Raw genomic sequence first — 15744 nt, 5'->3', positions numbered from 1 at the left:
GATTTGCTGAAACAACTAATTGAACTAGAATACAAAAAAGGGAGGTGCGAGGAGGTCAGGGAAACAAGTAAATGAAAGTCAAGACATGGAAAGGTTGATTTGTTTTTAATTGGTTTTACTTTTTTGTATTTTGTATTTTTTTTGCTTCTTTTTTTTCTTTTTTCTTCTTTTATTCTTGTAACTTTTTTGAAACTTTAATAAATATTATTTAAAATAATAATAATAATAAGGTTAAAGTATTCTGGGAACAGATATATAATGAGTGGGAAAAGATGTTGAAATATACATTTGTTAAAAAACCAGAGGCTTTTTTGTTAGGAATGGTTGGAAATAAAATAAATAGAAAAGATCAGAAATTATTTTTATATGCAGTGACGGCAGCAAGGATACCACTGGCCCAAAAATGGAAGCAGGAGGAATTACCATCTATAGAAGAGTGGAGAATGAAATTAACACACTACGCAGAACTAGATAAATTAACAGGGAAAGTCCGAAACCAACGAGATCACAAGTTCACCCAGGACTGGAGTAAATTTGTGGATTATATGAAAAGCATATGTGATGAAAAGATAACGTTTGTGGGTTTACAGGAAGCTTTGTGAAGAAATATGTAAACATTGTAAAAAAGGGAAGAGAGGGAGTAGGTAGATTTTAAGATAAAAGGCAATGATAAATTTCGAGCTTGCAGAATAAAGACGAGAACACGGAGGATTCACGGATGAACTGATGGAGGTCAAAAATATGTATTTGTGATTGTATTGAAAATGTATGACTAAATTTTCTATTGGAAATTAATAAAAAATATTTTTTTTAAAAAAAAACCACTGTACCTATGTATGGAAGTTGGGTTTGTACTGATATTCAGTACAATATTAATGTTCACAGAAAGGGGGAGGATGTTGGTTTCTATTTCCCTCACTGAGCAGCAAATGCATCTCACAAGACATTGTTTGCATTCCACAGTCCAAGTTACTGTTGGGTTCCCACGGGAAAGGGAGACTGGATGTGACGTACACTGGTTTCCTGTTTTTCAGTGTTCAGTCATTTTCTTTGTTAGAGAGTTGAGAGGGTTGCTCTCTGCTCTCACAGAGGCAAGATGTATGTTTGTGTGTTCTCGGTATAGATGAGAACTAAAATTAGCATGTAGCACAATACCTGCTTATCCTTTCGTCTGCGAACTATACTCTGCTGTACCAGCTCCAGATGGGCCGGAGCTGGACAAACTAACAATTTTCAACACTTCCCTTTCCATGGAGGCGCAGATTGCAGCTATAACAAAGGCGGCATTTTTTCATCTCCGCCAAGCTAAGCAGTTGGCTCCTTACCTCTCTCGCCCTGACCTAGCCACTGTGATCCACACGACAGTCACCTCCAGACTGGATTATTGTAACTCGCTCTATGTGGGGCTGCCCTTGAGACTGACCCAGAAACTCCAGCGCGTCCAGAATGCCGCGGCGAGACTCCTTACAGGGTCCTCACTGCGAGTTCACATTCACCCGGTGCTATACCAGCTGCACTGGCTCCCGGTGGGGTACAGGATCAGGTTTAAGGTGCTGGTTTTAACCTTTAAAGCACTCTACGGCCTAGGACCCTCGTACCTACGGGACCGCCTCTCCTGGTATGTCCCACAGAGGACCTTACGGTCTTCAAACAAAAACATCTTGGAGGTCCCAGGCCACAGAGAGGTTAGGTTGGTCTCAACCAGAGCCAGGGTTTTTTCGGCTGTGACTCCGATCTGGTGGAACGCTCTGTTACAAGCGACTAGGGACTTGACATCTTTCTGCAGGGCCTGCAAGACAGAGCTGTTCCACCAGGCCTTTGGCCAGGGCACAGCCTGACCCCCTCCTTTGGCAATTCTCACAGAACTCTAGCCCAATGGTTGCCATTAATCTGTTTTGAATTGATTTTATAATGAAATGATTTTAGAATGTTGTATCATTTTAATGTTGTTAGCCACACTCAGCCCAGCTTCGGCTGAGGTGGGCGGGATATAAATAAAATTTATTATTATATTATTATTATTATTAAGAGCCAGGAAGAGAGCTTGAGGCTCAGATCGGCACAGGGAAGCGTGCCGGGCTCCATTACATTCCAGCATTAGCTACCCTTCCCAAGTTGGTGTCATGGTGAAATGTGACTTCGAGGGATGGAGAAAGTGTGCAGGCTTTGCTGATGCTTGGTCATTTGTGATATACAGATAGCACAGGTGAGGTGTCTTTTGAGACACCTGTGGAGGAGATGCGGATGTGGCGCTGCAGTTTTTTCAAGCACCTTGGCTTGGTTGGCATCTTCTACACTTGAGGGAATCGCCTTAAGCCTTGTGTGCCTACTCAACCAATTCAACCTGCACAACTGGGAGCTGCCACGTAAGACACATTCCACACTTGCAAGAAATCTATATTTTAGTGCAACAGCAGTAACACTTTGGAACTCCCTGCCTAGGGACCCCAGGCAGCTGCCTTCACTGTACTCTTCCCCACACCTCCGTAAAACATTATGGTTTAGGGGCCTTTGGAAAACATGTGGAAGGCTGCACGGTGTGGAAAGCCTTTTGCTTACTGCTGATTTTAATTGTCATGGCAATATTTTGAAATGTGTGCCTGTATTTCACTGTATCATTAAACATTTTCATGAGGTGCTTTTGTAAATTTGCTTTAAGTTTTTTTGACAATCAAGTGGGGTATAAATGATATAGGATGAATTAAGTTATATTAAATTAAAATGAACTCTATTGAAATTGAATCCAAAGTGGTGAAGGTCTAAGTATCTGCTTGCTATTCCTGTACAACATCTTTCTTGTGCTTCTGCCTGATTTTGTTGTGTCTGGAAACTCATGATAGATTTATTGCTTTATTGTTTGGCGCCCAGCCACGCTTCCCTTGAGGACCTCTGCAGCTTCTGTTTACGCAGTGTAGCTTCGGAGCGCCGTAAAGCAATTAGCAGAATTGCACAGCGTCTTTGTGTAGAAAGGGCAGTAAATAAGTCCAGACATTACTTCTATCCTATTATCTCTTCATTGAAAACAAATAGCGTATTTACAATCCATAACAGCCATCAGAGTATAGCTGCATTTTCTCTGCGTCCTTCTCTCTCAGTGCAGCGACTGATCTGAAATCGAAAGCACTCTGTTCACAGCATAACAAGCTGTTTACGTCACATCCTGGCTTACTTCCCTTGTAAGCCCGTCCCCTCAAGCTCGAGACACAGAAGGTTAACCCTTCACTATACCCAACACCCCCTCTTGTCTCGCGCCTGAGGGGGACATTGACCCTTGGTTCCCCCAAACCCAGACCTTCGCAAAACTCCCCATGTCTTTGGAAGGATAGTCGCTTCGTGAACCCATCAGCTAGGTTCTTGGCAGAGGAACAGTACTTCAGCGCAACTAACCCCTCCTGAACACTCTGACACACATTCTGAAAGCGAATGTCTAGGTGTTTAGTCCTGGCCTTGAATTGACCCGACTCGGCCAAACGAAGGCATGGTTGATTGTCTTCGAAAACACGTATCGGCAGACAATCCACTCCGCAGAGTTCCTGGACCAAACAAGCATAGAACTCTACTTCTCTGCACACCTCTGAAAGAGCACTGAACTCAGTCTCAGTGGATGAGAGCGCTATAAGACTCTGCTTCTTGGACCTCCACCCGACTACTGAGTTCCCAAACTTCACCACTAGACCAGACACGGACTTGCGGTCTTCCAGATTAGCCCAGTCCGAGTCCACAAAACAAGTCAGTTTGACTTCACCTTGCGCTGGCAACCTAAGACAAAAATCTTTGGTTTCCTGCAAATACCTCAGAACTCTCTTGATGCCATTCCAGGCTTGCACACTAGGGTTTGAAGCTTCCCTGCTGAGCAGATTGACAGCAAACGCTATATCAGGTCTGCTCCACTGGGACAAGTACAGCAAGCTCCCTAGGTCTGACTGAAACACCTCAGCATTTTCGAACACGGCGCGTTCTACTTGCTGACTGTCCTTCACAAAACTAGTCTCCACAGGACTTCTCACTCCTGCACAATCACTCATCCTGAACTTCTGAAGCAGTTGCTCAATTTTGCCTCTCTGGCTGAGCAAGAAGCTTCCATCCTGTGCTCGGTCAACATTCACACCTAGATAGGTTTTGACAGCCCCAAGCTGCTTAAGCTTGAACCGTTTACCTAGCTCTTTGACGAACTTCTCTGCCTGTTTATCTGTCTCTGAGAAAAATAACAAATCATCAACCCAAAGTTGAAGAAATTCTTGTGTTGCACCTGTTCCTCTTAAATAAAGGCAACTATCAGCAACACTTCTTCTGAAACCTAGCTCTTCTAAGGCTTCATTCAGGCACATGTTCCAGTTTCTGACAGATTGACGTAATCCATAGATGGATTTGTGCAATCTCCACACAACACCTTGTCTCAAGATCTCAAACCCTGGAGGGGGAATCATGTACAGCTCCTCCTGGAGATCTGAGTTTAGGTAGGCAACATCCACATCAAAGTGGTTTACCTTCCAGCCTCTCTGTGCTGCACAAGCTAAAAGCGTTCTCAGAGTCTCTGTTCGTGAGGTTGGCGAATACACCTCCGTGAAGTGTATTGCCTTTCTCTGAGTGAATCCTCGAGCAACTAACCTAGCTTTATACTGTGGTTCTCCAGCGTCAGTGGGCTTAAGACGGTAAATGTTGTAATCTTCGAGCCTAGTCAGAGGAATGTGCCATACTCCAGGCACCCGGCTCCGATTACTTGTTGACCTCCCTGTCTTCAGGAGACAGGCGGGGTCTCTATCGGCGATCCTTCTCAAACGTGAGAAGAACACACCACTCTCCCTCCTCCCTGTTTTCCCCAGGAGGGGGGGAAGAGACAGACAGAAATGTATTTACATGCCTTTATTTCTGTCTATGCAGCAGTACAGAGAAACACGTCCCTACTCTTCAAACACCAACAGCAGAGAGAGTAAACTCCACCCCTGTACTTCCAGTACATGTCAGGTGACACACTGAGCTAACATCCGGTGCTCAGTACAGTGAATAAACTGTACTTTTGCTCCCACGGTACAGTCACAAACATCAACATCCTGTTTGGCTTTTCCTTTTTTTTCTGTTATAATATTTTTATTAAGTTTATGAAATACAGAAAAAAGAGATAAAGACAGAAATAGAAAATACAGTAGAGAAATTACAAATTTCCATAATCCTTTTTTCCAGCACATCTATTGGACTTCCCCACATCCTCCAAACCCTGCATTCTCTGTAATACAAAACATCAGCAATTTGTTAACTTATTTCAAAGCTTATTGTATCTTTCATTTTATCATGTTGCCTAATTTCAAAACTATTGTAACCCAAATCTTATATGTTTTAGCTTAAACATAATAAAGTTATTTCATTATTCCACCTTTGACTTCTTGTACCTTAATTTCCATTTCATTAATTTACCGATGCTGAAGCAAGAATTTCTAAAAAGTGCATTTTTTAACATTCATACAACTTGTAATGTTTTTTCAAATAGTCTTTAAATTTTTCCCAGTCCTCCTCGATTGTTTCTTCTCCCAATTCTCGGATTCTGCCAGTCATTTCGGCCAGTTCCATATAGTCCATCAACTGCGTCTGCCATTCCTCCAGCGTGGGTAAATCTTGTGTCTTCCAATGCTTAGCAATCAGGACCCTTGCTGCTGTGGTAGCATACATAAAAAAGATTCTATCTTTCTTAAGTACTCTCTGGTCTACAATGCCCAGAAGAAAGGCCTCCGGTTTCTTAGGTAAGGTAAATCTAAGTACCTTTTTTAGTTCATTATGAATCATCTCCCAAAAGGCCTTCACTTTCGGGCAAGTCCACCAGAGATGGAAGAATGTCCCTTCCGCCTCTTTACATTTCCAACATTTGTTATCAGACAGGTGATATATCTTAGCAAGCTTGACTGGGGTCATGTACCACCGGTATATCATTTTCATAATATTTTCCTTCAAGGCACTACATGCCGTAAATTTCATTCCGGTGTTCCATAACCTTTCCCAGTCTTCAAACATAATGTTGTGCCCCAAGTCCTGTGCCCATTTTATCATGGCGGATTTGACTGTCTCGTCCTGTGTATTCCATTTAAGTAGCAAGTTATACATTCTCGAAAGTAGTTTATTTTTTGGCTCTAACAATTCTGTCTCTAATTTCGATTTTTCCACCTGGAATCCAACCTTTTTATCCACTTTAAAAACCTCCTGGATTTGAGCATAGTGCAACCAATCTCGCACCTTGTTTTTCAATTTTTCCAAGCTCAGCAACCTCCAATTGTCTCCAATTTTTTCAATTATTTCCCAATATTTAGGCCAGTAGGCTTCCATGTTAAGTCTCTTACGTGCCTTGGCCTCCACCGGTGAGAGCCACCTCGGAGTCTTACTCTCCAATAAGTCCTTATATTTTGTCCAGACCATCAAAATTGCTCTTCTGACAATATGGTTTTTAAACAATTTATGAACTTTAACCTTGTCATACCACAAATATGCATGCCACCCAAAAGCATTATCAAACCCCTCCAGATCTAGGACATCAGTGTTTTCCAATAGAATCCAATCTTTCAACCAGCAGAAGGCTGCAGATTCATAATATAACCTCAAGTCCGGCAGGGCAAATCCCCCTCTTTCTTTCGCATCAGTTAGTATTTTAAACTTTATTCGGGGCTTTTTGCCCTGCCAAACAAACTTGGAAATATCCTTCTGCCATTTTCCAAAACATTCCACTTTGTCCACGATCTGCAGGGCCTGGAACAGAAATAACATTTTCGGCAATACATTCATCTTTATAGCTGCTATTCGGCCCAACAAGGAAAGTTTCAATCTTGACCATATTTCCAAATCTCTTTTAATTTCTGACCAGCATTTCTCATAATTATCTTTAAACAAATTCAGATTTTTGGAGGTCAGATACACCCCTAGGTATTTTACTTTTTTAACCACATTTAATTCCGTTTCTTTCAGGAACTCATCTGTTTCTGTAGTTGTCAAATTTTTTGCTAGAACCTTAGTTTTTTGCTTGTTCAACTTAAATCCCGCCACCCGACCAAAATCAGAAATTAATTCTAACACTCTTTTAGTACTAGAGACCGGCTCCTGTAATGTTAATACCAAGTCGTCTGCAAAAGCTTTCAGTTTATACTGTTTCACTCCGACCTCAATTCCTTGTACAGACCGGTCCTTTCTAATCATGTTCAGTAGCACCTCCAGGACTGAAATAAACAATAGGGGGGATAGGGGGCACCCCTGTCGTGTCCCTTTTTCTATTTTGAACTCCTCTGTCACCACATTATTAACAATCAATTTAGCTTTTTGCTCTGAATAAATTGCTTCTATTCCATTTTCAAACCCCCGCCCCACACCCATCCCTTCCAAATTTTTCTTCATGAACATCCAAGAAATGTTGTCGAAGGCTTTCTCCGCATCAATGAAAATTAAAACCGCTCTAGTATTAAGATTTGTTTGTAGGAGTTCCAAAATGTCAATGATATTTCTTGTATTATCAAACAAATGCCTACCGGGGAGAAAGCCGGCCTGATCCTTATGGATCACTTCATTAAGCACCTTTTTAAACCTACTTGCCAAAATATACGCAAAAATTTTGTAATCCACGTTTAGGAGTGAGATGGGGCGGTAGTTCTTAAGCTGGGTCTTTTCAGTTTCTTGTTTAGGTATCAATGTGATGAAGGCTTCTTTCCACGTCTCCGGTGCCTTCCTCCCCTCCATAATCTGATTACAGACCTCCATCAAAGGTTGTATCAAATAATCCTTCAAAACCTTATAGTATTTGGAGGTAAGTCCATCAGGGCCTGGAAATTTGCCTAATTGAAGATTCTGGATGGCACTTTCAATTTCTTGCTGGGTGATATTACTATTCAGGATAGTTCTCATTTCTTGAGTTATTTTTTGTAATCCATTAGTTTTAAGGAATTGATCCATCTCAAAGTCTTTCTGTGGCCCTTGTGAATAGAGTTCTTTAAAATATCTCTGGAAACACTTTCTAATTTCCTCGGGTTTCTGAACCATTCTCCCTTCAATCTCTAGATTTGTAACTGTGTTAAGTTTTTGTCTCTTTTTCAACTGCCATGCTAGCAGTTTCCCACACTTGTTTGCTGATTCAAAGGATCTTTGTTTCATCTGTTTAATTTTCCATTCCACCTCCTGATTTATCAATTTCAAATATTGTGCCTGGAAAAATTTCACTTCTCTGAGCACTTCCACCGACTTAGGCCTAGATCTTAATTTTTTCTCTCCTTCTCTTATTTTCTCCAATATCTTCTCCCTCTTTTCATTCCAGAGCTTTTTCTTAATCGTATTTTGTTGTATTAGAAACCCTCTCATAACTGCTTTACTTGCGTCCCAGATTGTTCTTTTTTCCACAGTGGTGTTTAGATTTATTTCAAAACAGTCCTTTAAAGTTTTTTGGGCCTTCTTAACAATCTCCTGATCCCTTAATAAGGTGTCATTCATTTTCCATCTAAAGGATCCGGTTATGTTTAGTCTCAATTCCACTTTCAACGCATTATGGTCGGAGCAGGTTTTTGGGCAGATTTCCACTTTTCTAGTCTTAGGTGCCAGTCCTCTAGTTGTCCATATTTGGTCTATTCGTGTCCATGTCAGATGAGCTTCAGAAAAGAAAGTTCCTTCTTTTCCTAAGGGGTTCTTAACCCTCCATATGTCAATTAAGTCCATATTGTCAGTCATTTCAAAGAAAGTTTTAGGTAGTCTGCCATCTTTCGTTATGTTAGCACTTTGCGACTTATCCATGTTTACAGATACAACCCCATTCATATCGCCCAACATAATGATGTTGTTATAGTCTAAATAGTCCAGCATAATCTCATGCAGCTTCCTAAAGAATTCCGATTTTCCTTCATTTGGAGCATATATTCCTAGTATCAAAAATTTTTCTCCTTGCGTCTGAATTTCAATCGCCAAAATTCTGCCATGTTCATCTTTAAATAGAAATTTCGGTGACAGGCTCTCCTTTGCATAAATCACCACTCCTCTTTTCTTGACTTTATCCGAAGAAATAAATTCTTGACCTAATCTTTTATTGATTAACACTTTTCTGTGGAGCCTTGTCACATGTGTTTCTTGCAGGCAAATAATGTCCAATTGTTCTTTTTTCAAAATATGAAATACTTTCCTTCTTTTTTCCGGAGAGTTTCCGCCATTTATATTCCAGCTAAGAAGCTGCAGAGACATCCTGGTTTAATTGGTGGGTCTTACAATGGGGTGTCTAGGTTTTCCTCCGGTCCCGGAGGTGGTGGTGCTGGTCCAGATCCAGACGGTATAGGTTTTGGTGGTGGTCCTGGTGGTGGTGGTGGCCAAGAAGCTGCAGCTCCTTTTTGGAGGTCCTCCTCGTGGTCGTGTAGGAACTTCTGCTGATCCTCAGGTGTTTTGATTCTTACTTTCCTTTCTTTATAAGTAAATGATAGTCCTTGTGGAAACTCCCACCTATAAGGAATTGCGTTATGTCTTAACAATTTGGTCAGGTCTGTGTAAGTGGTCCTAAGATCCAATAAATGTTTAGGTATATCTCTGTAGATTTCAGCCTTTTTACCTTCTATCTCCAAGGATTTTTTAAAATGTAGGCCTAATATCTTATCTCTTTCCTCTCTTGATCTCAAAATAACCAAACAGTCTCTAGCCTTATCTTTCTTTACCGATCTTCCCAGTCTAAAGGCCGTCACGATTTTGAAATCTTTATCTTCCTCAATTCCCCAGAATTTGGAAAATAGAAGTGTCAGAAATCCCTCTAAGTTGCCTGCCTCCAATTCTGGGATGGCCCTTAACCTGAGATTATTTTCCTTACTTTTCAATTCAACCAGTGACAGGTAGGCTTGTTGTTCCCCTACCTGTCTTTTCAGAGGCCTTACTTCCCCCTTAATCTCATCAACTTTTCGGTTTGCCTGCTCTGCTTTTTGATTGGCTTCCACAGCTAATTTATAATTTTCAGCCGTAGCTCCTTGCAAATTCTCTATTGCCTGAGTATGCTGGGAAACCTGATCAGATAATTTACTAATAGAGGATGTAGCTTGGTCAATTTTTAATGATTGATTGTCCACCTTTTGGTTTAAAATTGCCAGTTGCTCCAAAATTTGTTTCAGGACTGTTTCAGATCCTCCAGTTGCCATATCTTCTGTAGCAGGCTGCTCGATTTCCACCTCCTGTGCTGTTAGCACAGTTGGGACAGATGATCTGCGTTGATGAGTTAAAGTTGTTTGAACAAGTTGCACAGATTTCTTTTCTTTTTCTTTTTCTTTAGCTTTGGCTGCTCTTGTTTTCCCTGGGCCACTCATTCCACACCTGCCTCAGTTCAAGGTCAAATTGTCTTTTATTCCATGAGAGAGACAAGTTCAAAATATAAACAATTAAACCACAAGAAGTCTCAATAAAGTCCAGTTCCCAGGCCTCTATGTCTCCACAATCCTCTAGGGGGAGTATTTCAAAGTTTCAAGAAAGGAAAGAACTCTTTTCCGCCATTGAAGTTCCTATAATCCCGTATTAAGTCTTTGTAATTCCTGAGTACAAAAGGAAGGTTCCCAAAGCTTTCTATTTCTTGATTAAAAGCCACAAGGTGTCAAGAATGGTCCCAGAAACAATGTTTAAACGTTAATATCTCAGTCTATGTAACAGTTTGAACTTCAGCAACAGTATCAGCAGTTTGACAGTTCTCTATTACACTCTGGCAGCCCGACGACTAGGTTGTCCCTTTTAACTCCGTATAGCTCAAAAATAGGAAGAAAGTTCCGAAAATTAAGTCCACAAGCTTCACAAAAGTTTCCCTTTTAACTTCTAGAAACAAGGTCTATCAATGCACCTTTGTTCTGTTTTTACGATCCTTTTTGGGCGCTACAGCGCACTTCAGCCCTTGCTTTGATCTAGTTAGCAGGATCGGAAGACGGACTTCCTGTTACTCGCCTCCCGTTTTCAGTCCAAATCCATAAAATTAGTCCAAAATTTAGTACCCCTTACTCACGGGTATGTAGCTGTCAAATTCGATGTTTTCAAGAAGAAAGTTCAGCGCTCATTGGCAGCAGCAGCGCGGCTTTGCATCCACGAAAAGAGCGATGAACTCACAGCGCCGCTCCCCCTTTCACGTTCCGGAGCCCCTTACGAGGTTCCTTCTACGTTTCTGGGGGGGCTTTTGGCGCCCGCCGAGTCCCACGGCCACAGGCTCGCTCTGCCTGTGGTTTTTCTTAACGGGTCTCCGCTTTGCCGCAGCGGACGACCCTTTTTCGCGGAGCCCCTCTTCACAGGGTAAAGAGGACCGCCATTGCCGTTTTGCGCCGTCTCCGGAAGCTCCCTGTTTGGCTTTTCCAGCCAGCTGCAGCTCGCTGCTGCATTGCTCCTTTTCGTAACAGTAAACCCATCTGCAACTCACAGCCTGCTTGCCCGGTGGCAACTCTGTGAGTGAGAACACACCTAGATCTTCCATGGACCTCATCTCTTTGTCCATTGCCCTGTGCCACTTACCTGCTTCTTCCTGAGGTAAACTCTGAATATCCTCGAAGGATTCAGGTTCACACCTGGCTGAACATACCCAGACGCCTGAAGCGTCATACCGATCAGGAGGCCTCCTTGTCCTCGCTGATCTCCTCAGTATGAACCCTGGTGTCACTGCTGCCTCACTGGGTCCAGCTAAATCATCCTCAACTTCAGTGTCTTCCCCCTCTGACCTGCTGCGCCTCTTGGGCCTTACAGCTGGTCCAGCAGGTGAGGAAGGCTCACTTTTTAGCTCAGAGTTGACACTTGCCTGAGGAGGTGTTCTAGGTTCCCGCCTCTGAGGGATCCTGAGCTGTCCCTGCCTTGGACTCTGTCCCTGTGGGAGACCCTGTTGCTCTGGACCATGGTCCCCAGCAACAGGTTCCTCTTCTTCCTCAACGTCTGAGTCATAGAACGGCTGTGGAATCACGTCTGGATTAGCGTGCAGACGTTTCCAACCAGCTTGCTCACAGAACCCAGCGCTATTGCTGATAACCAACCTTGACTGGTTTCCACTTGGGTACGCAAACCGCCAGGCCTTTGAGCCAGGCTCATACCCTAGAAAGATCATTCTTTTAGATCTTGGCTCACCTTTCTTGTGTAGAGCCTTTGGAATAAGAACCCAGGCGTCACAACCAAACACACGAAGGTAGTGTACCTTAGGCTTCTTTCCATGCAGCAAGAAATAAGGTGTATTTCCTACACTTGAGTTGTACACTCTGTTCTGCGTATGAACTCCGTAGTGCCAGGCCTCAGACCAATATTTCTGGGGTAGCCCTGCATCCCACAGAACAGAAGATACTGCTTCCTGCACCGTCCTGTTCTTTCTCTCTGCCAGCCCATTCTGTTGCGGAGAGTAAGGAGCGGTCAATCGATGGTTAATCCCCTTCTCCCTAAAGAAATCCTGTAAAGCAAAACCAGTGAACTCAGAACCTCTGTCACTTTGAAAGCCACGCACTCTGGTGAATAAGGTTACCTCAACTGCGGTGATCCAATCCCTGATTATTTTAGCCACCTCCCCTTTAGTTTTCAGGGCAAATGTCGAAGCAGACCTCGAGAAATCATCAGTCAGAAGCAGAGAGTACTTTGATCCCCCCAGTGACTCAACTGACACGGGGCCACACAAATCTCCATGAATTAACTCAAAGGGTTGCATGGTCTGTCTCTCTGACTTTGGATAGGAGCATGTCACAATCTTTGCCTGCTTACAAGCATTACAGTCTAAAAATTTGTCACAAGCTTTAAATTTGCACCCTTGTGTCAGTTCTGGCGCCTTCTTAACGAACCCCCAATTCAGATGGGCAAATCTGCGGTGCCATAAATGTGGACAACCATCGTGGGGCACCACATTCACACATTGCCCCTTTGCATCTTCGGTGTCATCCTCTTCTGTAGAAACAGGCACATTTACAATAAACAAATTGCCTTTGGACTTCACTGTGTACATGTGCTTCCCATTCTTGGAAAACTCACATTGGGTACCTGCAAAAGACACACAAAAACCATCAGCAAGTAAATCATGCACACTTAACAAACAGTTGGCTAAGCCTGGCACCGCAAAAGCTTTGACTTCATGTTTAAGGAAGGAACAGTAAAAAAGGCCTGACTGTGTGAGCCTTTTTTCTACTTCCATCCGCAAGCGTCACATATTTATCAGTTTTTACTGTCCTGCAATTCCTTAAAAGACCAGCAGATGGTGCGAGAGTGTTTGTGGCTCCACTGTCGATGACGACAGTAAGAAAGTCTTGTTGTTGACATTCCTGGATCATTGCCATAGCAACACTCCCCTTGCTGCCCCCCTCTCTGGGGCCTCTGCAGACGTCCTCTCTGGTTGTCACGGCAACAGACTTCCCCCGGCAGGGAGACTTGCCCACGACCTTCACAGCTTCCGTAGATGCAACTCTCTCAGTTGCCATGGAGACTGGACTTGTCTCGGCGTTCCCACACTTCTGCGAAGCTCTTATCTGTGCTGCCTGTGCTGTCTGAAGGTAGGAGTCTATCAATTGATGAACATGATCATCCAAATGTCATAGACCAAATGGAGCAAACAGCACGCAGACCTAGTGGTGGGAGGAAAAAATCCTTAAATAAGAGACACGGGGGAATGATTAATGGACTTCAATGTCTGTACACTAATGCGCAAAGCATGGGTAATAAACAAGATGAGCTTGAGCTCTTGGTACAGCAAACTAAATATGACATAATAGGCATCACTGAAACCTGGTGGGATAAGTCCCACGACTGGAATGTAATAATGGAGGGATACAATCTATTTCAGAAAAACAGACCAGACAAGAAAGGCAAGAAAGGAGGAGGAGTGGCGTTATATGTCAGGGATGTGTATACCTGTGAAGAGATCCAAGATTTAGAACTTCAAAGCCAAAGTGAGAGCATTTGCTGCCAAGGAGTGTGGTGGAGTCTCCTTCTTTGGAGGTCTTTAAGCAGAGGCTTGACAACCATATGTCAGGAGTGCTCTGATGGTGTTTCCTGCTTGGCAGGGGGTTGGACTCGATGGCCCTTGTGGTCTCTTCCAACTCTATGATTCTATGATTCTATGATTCCCATGGCTATGCTTACTCAGCTTCCCATGGCTATGCTCCGGCTCACGAAGTAAACAACACTTGGCAGCTTTTGGAGAAAGAGGCTTCTCTGAGCTTTCACTGCTCACGGGGCTTCCAGGACCTTTGCCTGCACCCCTTCTGATGGGTACGGGGCTCCCAACTCTTGGCCTCTCTCCTGGTTTCTCACACAGACACATTGCAGCATCCAGACACCAGGCACACCAGCAACAGCAACAGTCCTTTTGCCCCCCCCCCCGTGGGGGCTCAAAGCTCCTCTCAGCTTTGTATAAGCTCTCAAGAGTGTGGCCGGCGCCATCTTGGCTCTCTCTCTTTGTTGCAGCCATGTCTCGGCCCTTGCTTCCCACCCCAGCTTCACAAGCTTTCCAGAGTGCTTACCAAGCGGCCTCTGGCTTTCTTGCACCCAGTAAAACTGGCACTAGATAAGCTTCCACATTTTCAGCCAAAATTTCTAACACACGCTGCTCCAAATCACTTTGAACTGCAGCCGTCTCTGCCTCTGCTTTCCCAGCTGCAGACTGTGGGGGCTGGACCAAGTCCCATAGCTGCTCCCCCACCAGCAAGAATTCCATTTCAAAACTCCATTCTAGCCAATTTTGGCTAGTCAGTTTCTTACATGGCATTTTAAAATCAAAGCCATGTCCCTGGGGCTGAGCCATGCTTTCCCTCTCCCTTCTGTGGCTTGAGTACTCACTTATTTCTGCCAACCGGGCGTCCTGGAAAGCCTTGGCATCGAAGCTCCTTCTCTCCATCAGCCTCCTCCGATCTGCCCTTTGATCTCTGAAACCTTGGCAATCGATCAAGCTGACGTCCAGTCTTTTAAAGTCTTCCAAGCCCTTTCTCACATGCTTCGCATTGACCCATAACCTTTTGATAGATTTATTGCTTTATTGTTTGGCGCCCAGCCACGCTTCCCTTGCGGACCTCTGCAGCTTCTGTTTACGCAGTGTAGCTTCGGAGCGTCGTAAAGCAATTAGCAGAATTGTACAGCGTCTTTGTGTAGAAAGGGCAGTAAATAAGTCCAGATGTTACTTCTATCCTATTATCTCTTTATTGAAAACAAATAGCGTATTTACAATCCATAACAGCCATCAGAGTGTAGCTGCATTTTCTCTGCGTCCTTCTCTCTCAGTACAGCGACTGATCTGAAATCGAAAGCACTCTGTTCACAGCATAACAAGCTGTTTACATCATGTCCTGGTTTACTTCCTTTGTTGTTGTTTTTTCTTTTTCTTTTTTAATAGATTTTTATTAAAATTTTAAAGGTTACATGAGTAATAAAAAAAATAACAGCAGAAAAACACCCAATTAAACCAAAAAAGAAAGCAAATCAATACATAAAAACAAGTCCCATCAAAGAAAAAAGATAAAAAAGAAAACAGACAAAAAAGAAAAAAATAAGAAAAAAATGCATACAATAAAAAAAGAACAAATCAAACCTTTGCATAACTTTCTTTCTTTAGCTTATTTCCTTGACCTCCTCACACCTCCCCTCTTTGTATTCTGGTTCAGTTAGATATTTCAGCAAATCCTTCATCTTTGTTTTTATCCTAATAATTTATCTTAATATGCTGTAATTTAACATTCTCTTCTTTCACCAATTAATCATCCATTTTTACTTTGTTTAATCTTATTTCTCCTTAAAACTAATATATTTGAGCTTAATCTCTTAAGACATTTCCCCTAGGGTCAT

At 42.9% G+C, this 15744-nt stretch overlaps 1 protein-coding gene across 1 annotated transcript in view; it reads right to left on the bottom strand.

Moving 5' to 3' along the window:
• The window catches only part of LOC309333213 (uncharacterized protein), a 44859-nt gene extending 29861 nt beyond the window's left edge, over positions 1-14998 (bottom strand). The window contains exon 1 of the mRNA XM_081846632.1: positions 14839-14998. The gene's annotated coding sequence lies outside the window, so the exon portion shown is untranslated. The remainder of the gene's footprint in view (positions 1-14838) is intronic.
• Positions 14999-15744: the final 746 nt, after the last annotated feature.

The sequence above is a fragment of the Podarcis erhardii genome, assembly GCF_964252035.2.
Source record: "Podarcis erhardii genome assembly, chromosome: W".
Lineage (NCBI taxonomy): Eukaryota > Metazoa > Chordata > Lepidosauria > Squamata > Lacertidae > Podarcis > Podarcis erhardii.
The sequence above is the reverse complement of the archived record's forward strand: the minus strand, read 5'-3'. Positions and strand labels throughout refer to the sequence as shown.